The following is a 7,500-nucleotide window of genomic DNA, read 5'->3' on the forward strand; positions in this document are numbered from 1 at the left end:
GATGCCACGTGTGAGCAAAAAACTCATGATCTTCAAATTATTCAACTGACGTGCCAAAAACCTTGACCATGTAGCGTGTTTCAGCTCTTGTAATGTTGATGTTTTGTATTCAAAGCAAAACACTCTTTTTTTTTTTTTTTTTTTTTTTTACACCTGTCTTGCTGTTTACTGTACTGCTTACACCATGTGGAGAAAGACTTAGTTAGTATTCCTGGTTGACTGGTTCGATTCCTGCTATGGGAGAGACTTTTTTTTGGGGACTAGTGTCCACATTCCAAAGCCAACACGTGCCTTGCAGACAGAATCAGTTTAGGTTGGAACTGCTCTTTGCAGCCAAAAATGCAGACCACCAGGTTTTTTGGATATTTATTTGCACAAAAGCTTATTTGATGTCATATCTCAAACCATTCATATCTCTCACTTTTAATTCCTGGGTGTTAAGGGACTCAAGAAGCCTTTATCCCTGTTTGTCATTGGAGCTCCCCTTCCATCAATTGGTGATGTTTTGCTACTGAATGGAAAAGAGCTGTGACTCTCTAGCCAAGATGGTGGCAAAATCAGTTAAGGAAACACGGTACCAGTGCCCCATGTGAGAATCGAACTCATGACCTTCAGATTACGAGACTGACGCGCTACCTGCTGCGCTAACGAGGCAAAATGCACGTAATAATCTGCGGAAGTTGCTTGTGCAAAGCAGTACACCTCTTTTTTTTCATATTGTAAGTGAGCTGGCAGTACATCTTCTCCCGTATGGTCTAGTGGTTAGGATTCCTGGTTTTCACCCAGGCGGCCCGGGTTCGACTACTGGTATGGGAACGCATCCTTTTCTGCACCGCTGCCAACATTCAAAAACTGACGCGTGTTTTTTAGTCAAACGTATTTCAAGTAGGATTTGTTTTTTTCAGGCAAAAATGCTGAACGCCCGCGTTTTGGCACTTCATTCTGACCCTTCACACAAGATTCAATTTGGATTCGTAGCTCAACTCATTCTCAACCACCCCTTTTTACACTAAAGTGTCAAGGGACTCAACAACTCATGGGTCCGGTAAGTTATTTGGATTCCCATTTCCTTTCTAATGGAAAAAGTTGTAGAATTGAATGGAAAAGTTCTAAGTTGGTGACAAAATCTCTCGAGAAAAGGAGGGAACAGTGCCCCGTGTGAGGCTCGAACTCACGACCTTCAGATTATGAGACTAACGCGCTACCTACTGCGCTAACGAGGCAAGCTGTACCTGCAGATCTGCAGAAGTTTATTGTGCATAGCAGAAAACTTTTTTTTTTCATAATGTCACTGAGACATTAGTGCATCTTTTCCCATATGGTCTAGCGGTTAGGATTCCTGGCTCTCACCCAGGTGGCCTGGGTTCGACTCCCGGTATGGGAATGCATCTTTATCTTAGCTACTGCCACCATTCAAAGACTGACACGTGTTTTTCAATCAAAAATGTTTCTGGTAGATTTTCACTTTGCAACAAAAATACTTAACATTGGCGATGCATTATGACTTTTGCAAAAGATTTCCTTTTGTTTCATAGCTTAAGCCTTTTTCAACTACACAGTTTTACACAAAAGTGTCAAGGGACTCAACAAGCCATGTGTCCTGTCTGTCATTAGGGCTCCCATGTTCTTTCTAATCGGAAACAGTTTAGAACTGAATTGGAAAGTTCAGAGTTAGTGACAAAATCTCTTGAGAAAAGGAGGATGCCACGTGTGAGCAAAAAACTCATGATCTTCAAATTATTCAACTGACGTGCCAAAAACCTTGACCATGTAGCGTGTTTCAGCTCTTGTAATGTTGATGTTTTGTATTCAAAGCAAAACACTCTTTTTTTTTTTTTTTTTTTTTTTTACACCTGTCTTGCTGTTTACTGTACTGCTTACAACATGTGGAGAAAGACTTAGTTAGTATTCCTGGTTGACTGGTTCGATTCCTGCTATGGGAGAGACTTTTTTTTGGGGACTAGTGTCCACATTCCAAAGCCAACACGTGCCTTGCAGACAGAATCAGTTTAGGTTGGAACTGCTCTTTGCAGCCAAAAATGCAGACCACCAGGTTTTTTGGATATTTATTTGCACAAAAGCTTATTTGATGTCATATCTCAAACCATTCATATCTCTCACTTTTAATTCCTGGGTGTTAAGGGACTCAAGAAGCCTTTATCCCTGTTTGTCATTGGAGCTCCCCTTCCATCAATTGGTGATGTTTTGCTACTGAATGGAAAAGAGCTGTGACTCTCTAGCCAAGATGGTGGCAAAATCAGTTAAGGAAACACGGTACCAGTGCCCCATGTGAGAATCGAACTCATGACCTTCAGATTACGAGACTGACGCGCTACCTGCTGCGCTAACGAGGCAAAATGCACGTAATAATCTGCGGAAGTTGCTTGTGCAAAGCAGTACACCTCTTTTTTTTCATATTGTAAGTGAGCTGGCAGTACATCTTCTCCCGTATGGTCTAGTGGTTAGGATTCCTGGTTTTCACCCAGGCGGCCCGGGTTCGACTACTGGTATGGGAACGCATCCTTTTCTGCACCGCTGCCAACATTCAAAAACTGACGCGTGTTTTTTAGTCAAACGTATTTCAAGTAGGATTTGTTTTTTTCAGGCAAAAATGCTGAACGCCCGCGTTTTGGCACTTCATTCTGACCCTTCACACAAGATTCAATTTGGATTCGTAGCTCAACTCATTCTCAACCACCCCTTTTTACACTAAAGTGTCAAGGGACTCAACAACTCATGGGTCCGGTAAGTTATTTGGATTCCCATTTCCTTTCTAATGGAAAAAGTTGTAGAATTGAATGGAAAAGTTCTAAGTTGGTGACAAAATCTCTCGAGAAAAGGAGGGAACAGTGCCCCGTGTGAGGCTCGAACTCACGACCTTCAGATTATGAGACTAACGCGCTACCTACTGCGCTAACGAGGCAAGCTGTACCTGCAGATCTGCAGAAGTTTATTGTGCATAGCAGAAAACTTTTTTTTTTCATAATGTCACTGAGACATTAGTGCATCTTTTCCCATATGGTCTAGCGGTTAGGATTCCTGGCTCTCACCCAGGTGGCCTGGGTTCGACTCCCGGTATGGGAATGCATCTTTATCTTAGCTACTGCCACCATTCAAAGACTGACACGTGTTTTTCAATCAAAAATGTTTCTGGTAGATTTTCACTTTGCAACAAAAATACTTAACATTGGCGATGCATTATGACTTTTGCAAAAGATTTCCTTTTGTTTCATAGCTTAAGCCTTTTTCAACTACACAGTTTTACACAAAAGTGTCAAGGGACTCAACAAGCCATGTGTCCTGTCTGTCATTAGGGCTCCCATGTTCTTTCTAATCGGAAACAGTTTAGAACTGAATTGGAAAGTTCAGAGTTAGTGACAAAATCTCTTGAGAAAAGGAGGATGCCACGTGTGAGCAAAAAACTCATGATCTTCAAATTATTCAACTGACGTGCCAAAAACCTTGACCATGTAGCGTGTTTCAGCTCTTGTAATGTTGATGTTTTGTATTCAAAGCAAAACACTCTTTTTTTTTTTTTTTTTTTTTTTTACACCTGTCTTGCTGTTTACTGTACTGCTTACAACATGTGGAGAAAGACTTAGTTAGTATTCCTGGTTGACTGGTTCGATTCCTGCTATGGGAGAGACTTTTTTTTGGGGACTAGTGTCCACATTCCAAAGCCAACACGTGCCTTGCAGACAGAATCAGTTTAGGTTGGAACTGCTCTTTGCAGCCAAAAATGCAGACCACCAGGTTTTTTGGATATTTATTTGCACAAAAGCTTATTTGATGTCATATCTCAAACCATTCATATCTCTCACTTTTAATTCCTGGGTGTTAAGGGACTCAACAAGCCTTTATCCCTGTTTGTCATTGGAGCTCCCCTTCCATCAATTGGTGATGTTTTGCTACTGAATGGAAAAGAGCTGTGACTCTCTAGCCAAGATGGTGGCAAAATCAGTTAAGGAAACACGGTACCAGTGCCCCATGTGAGAATCGAACTCATGACCTTCAGATTACGAGACTGACGCGCTACCTGCTGCGCTAACGAGGCAAAATGCACGTAATAATCTGCGGAAGTTGCTTGTGCAAAGCAGTACACCTCTTTTTTTTCATATTGTAAGTGAGCTGGTAGTACATCTTCTCCCATATGGTCTAGTGGTTAGGATTCCTGGTTTTCACCCAGGTGGCCCGGGTTCGACTACTGGTATGGGAACGCATCCATTTCTGCACCGCTGCCAACATTCAAAAACTGACGCGTGTTTTTTAGTCAAACGTATTTCAAGTAGGATTTGTTTTTTTCAGGCAAAAATGCTGAACGCCCGCGTTTTGGCACTTCATTCTGACCCTTCACACAAGATTCAATTTGGATTCGTAGCTCAACTCATTCTCAACCACCCCTTTTTACACTAAAGTGTCAAGGGACTCAACAACTCATGGGTCCGGTAAGTTATTTGGATTCCCATTTCCTTTCTAATGGAAAAAGTTGTAGAATTGAATGGAAAAGTTCTAAGTTGGTGACAAAATCTCTCGAGAAAAGGAGGGAACAGTGCCCCGTGTGAGGCTTGAACTCACGACCTTCAGATTATGAGACTGATGCGCTACCTACTGCGCTAACGAGGTAAGCTGTACCTGCAGATCTGCAGAAGTTTATTGTGCATAGCAGAAAACTTTTTTTTTTCATAATGTCACTGAGACATTAGTGCATCTTTTCCCATATGGTCTAGCGGTTAGGATTCCTGGCTCTCACTCAGGTGGCCTGGGTTCGACTCCCGGTATGGGAATGCATCTTTATCTTAGCTACTGCCACCATTCAAAGATTGACACGTGTTTTTCAATCAAAAATGTTTCTGGTAGATTTTCACTTTGCAACAAAAATACTTAACATTGGCGATGCATTATGACTTTTGCAAAAGATTTCCTTTTGTTTCATAGCTTAAGCCTTTTTCAACTACACAGTTTTACACAAAAGTGTCAAGGGACTCAACAAGCCATGTGTCCTGTCTGTCATTAGGGCTCCCATGTTCTTTCTAATCGGAAACAGTTTAGAACTGAATTGGAAAGTTCAGAGTTAGTGACAAAATCTCTTGAGAAAAGGAGGATGCCACGTGTGAGCAAAAAACTCATGATCTTCAAATTATTCAACTGACGTGCCAAAAACCTTGACCATGTAGCGTGTTTCAGCTCTTGTAATGTTGATGTTTTGTATTCAAAGCAAAACACTCTTTTTTTTTTTTTTTTTTTTTTTTACACCTGTCTTGCTGTTTACTGTACTGCTTACACCATGTGGAGAAAGACTTAGTTAGTATTCCTGGTTGACTGGTTCGATTCCTGCTATGGGAGAGACTTTTTTTTGGGGACTAGTGTCCACATTCCAAAGCCAACACGTGCCTTGCAGACAGAATCAGTTTAGGTTGGAACTGCTCTTTGCAGCCAAAAATGCAGACCACCAGGTTTTTTGGATATTTATTTGCACAAAAGCTTATTTGATGTCATATCTCAAACCATTCATATCTCTCACTTTTAATTCCTGGGTGTTAAGGGACTCAAGAAGCCTTTATCCCTGTTTGTCATTGGAGCTCCCCTTCCATCAATTGGTGATGTTTTGCTACTGAATGGAAAAGAGCTGTGACTCTCTAGCCAAGATGGTGGCAAAATCAGTTAAGGAAACACGGTACCAGTGCCCCATGTGAGAATCGAACTCATGACCTTCAGATTACGAGACTGACGCGCTACCTGCTGCGCTAACGAGGCAAAATGCACGTAATAATCTGCGGAAGTTGCTTGTGCAAAGCAGTACACCTCTTTTTTTTCATATTGTAAGTGAGCTGGCAGTACATCTTCTCCCGTATGGTCTAGTGGTTAGGATTCCTGGTTTTCACCCAGGCGGCCCGGGTTCGACTACTGGTATGGGAACGCATCCTTTTCTGCACCGCTGCCAACATTCAAAAACTGACGCGTGTTTTTTAGTCAAACGTATTTCAAGTAGGATTTGTTTTTTTCAGGCAAAAATGCTGAACGCCCGCGTTTTGGCACTTCATTCTGACCCTTCACACAAGATTCAATTTGGATTCGTAGCTCAACTCATTCTCAACCACCCCTTTTTACACTAAAGTGTCAAGGGACTCAACAACTCATGGGTCCGGTAAGTTATTTGGATTCCCATTTCCTTTCTAATGGAAAAAGTTGTAGAATTGAATGGAAAAGTTCTAAGTTGGTGACAAAATCTCTCGAGAAAAGGAGGGAACAGTGCCCCGTGTGAGGCTCGAACTCACGACCTTCAGATTATGAGACTAACGCGCTACCTACTGCGCTAACGAGGCAAGCTGTACCTGCAGATCTGCAGAAGTTTATTGTGCATAGCAGAAAACTTTTTTTTTTCATAATGTCACTGAGACATTAGTGCATCTTTTCCCATATGGTCTAGCGGTTAGGATTCCTGGCTCTCACCCAGGTGGCCTGGGTTCGACTCCCGGTATGGGAATGCATCTTTATCTTAGCTACTGCCACCATTCAAAGACTGACACGTGTTTTTCAATCAAAAATGTTTCTGGTAGATTTTCACTTTGCAACAAAAATACTTAACATTGGCGATGCATTATGACTTTTGCAAAAGATTTCCTTTTGTTTCATAGCTTAAGCCTTTTTCAACTACACAGTTTTACACAAAAGTGTCAAGGGACTCAACAAGCCATGTGTCCTGTCTGTCATTAGGGCTCCCATGTTCTTTCTAATCGGAAACAGTTTAGAACTGAATTGGAAAGTTCAGAGTTAGTGACAAAATCTCTTGAGAAAAGGAGGATGCCACGTGTGAGCAAAAAACTCATGATCTTCAAATTATTCAACTGACGTGCCAAAAACCTTGACCATGTAGCGTGTTTCAGCTCTTGTAATGTTGATGTTTTGTATTCAAAGCAAAACACTCTTTTTTTTTTTTTTTTTTTTTTTTACACCTGTCTTGCTGTTTACTGTACTGCTTACAACATGTGGAGAAAGACTTAGTTAGTATTCCTGGTTGACTGGTTCGATTCCTGCTATGGGAGAGACTTTTTTTTGGGGACTAGTGTCCACATTCCAAAGCCAACACGTGCCTTGCAGACAGAATCAGTTTAGGTTGGAACTGCTCTTTGCAGCCAAAAATGCAGACCACCAGGTTTTTTGGATATTTATTTGCACAAAAGCTTATTTGATGTCATATCTCAAACCATTCATATCTCTCACTTTTAATTCCTGGGTGTTAAGGGACTCAACAAGCCTTTATCCCTGTTTGTCATTGGAGCTCCCCTTCCATCAATTGGTGATGTTTTGCTACTGAATGGAAAAGAGCTGTGACTCTCTAGCCAAGATGGTGGCAAAATCAGTTAAGGAAACACGGTACCAGTGCCCCATGTGAGAATCGAACTCATGACCTTCAGATTACGAGACTGACGCGCTACCTGCTGCGCTAACGAGGCAAAATGCACGTAATAATCTGCGGAAGTTGCTTGTGCAAAGCAGTAC

General features: G+C 41.7%; 1 non-coding gene across 1 annotated transcript; it reads left to right on the forward strand.

The window, feature by feature from the left end:
- The first annotated feature begins 4,144 nt into the window (after positions 1-4,144).
- Positions 4,145-4,216, forward strand: TRNAE-UUC (transfer RNA glutamic acid (anticodon UUC)). The gene has a single exon. It is a non-coding gene; the product is annotated as a tRNA-Glu (tRNA).
- The last annotated feature ends 3,284 nt before the right edge of the window (positions 4,217-7,500 follow it).

This window comes from Phyllobates terribilis, unplaced genomic scaffold, assembly GCF_046119375.1.
Source record: "Phyllobates terribilis strain yellow unplaced genomic scaffold, ASM4611937v1 Scaffold_11__3_contigs__length_659146591, whole genome shotgun sequence".
Lineage (NCBI taxonomy): Eukaryota > Metazoa > Chordata > Amphibia > Anura > Dendrobatidae > Phyllobates > Phyllobates terribilis.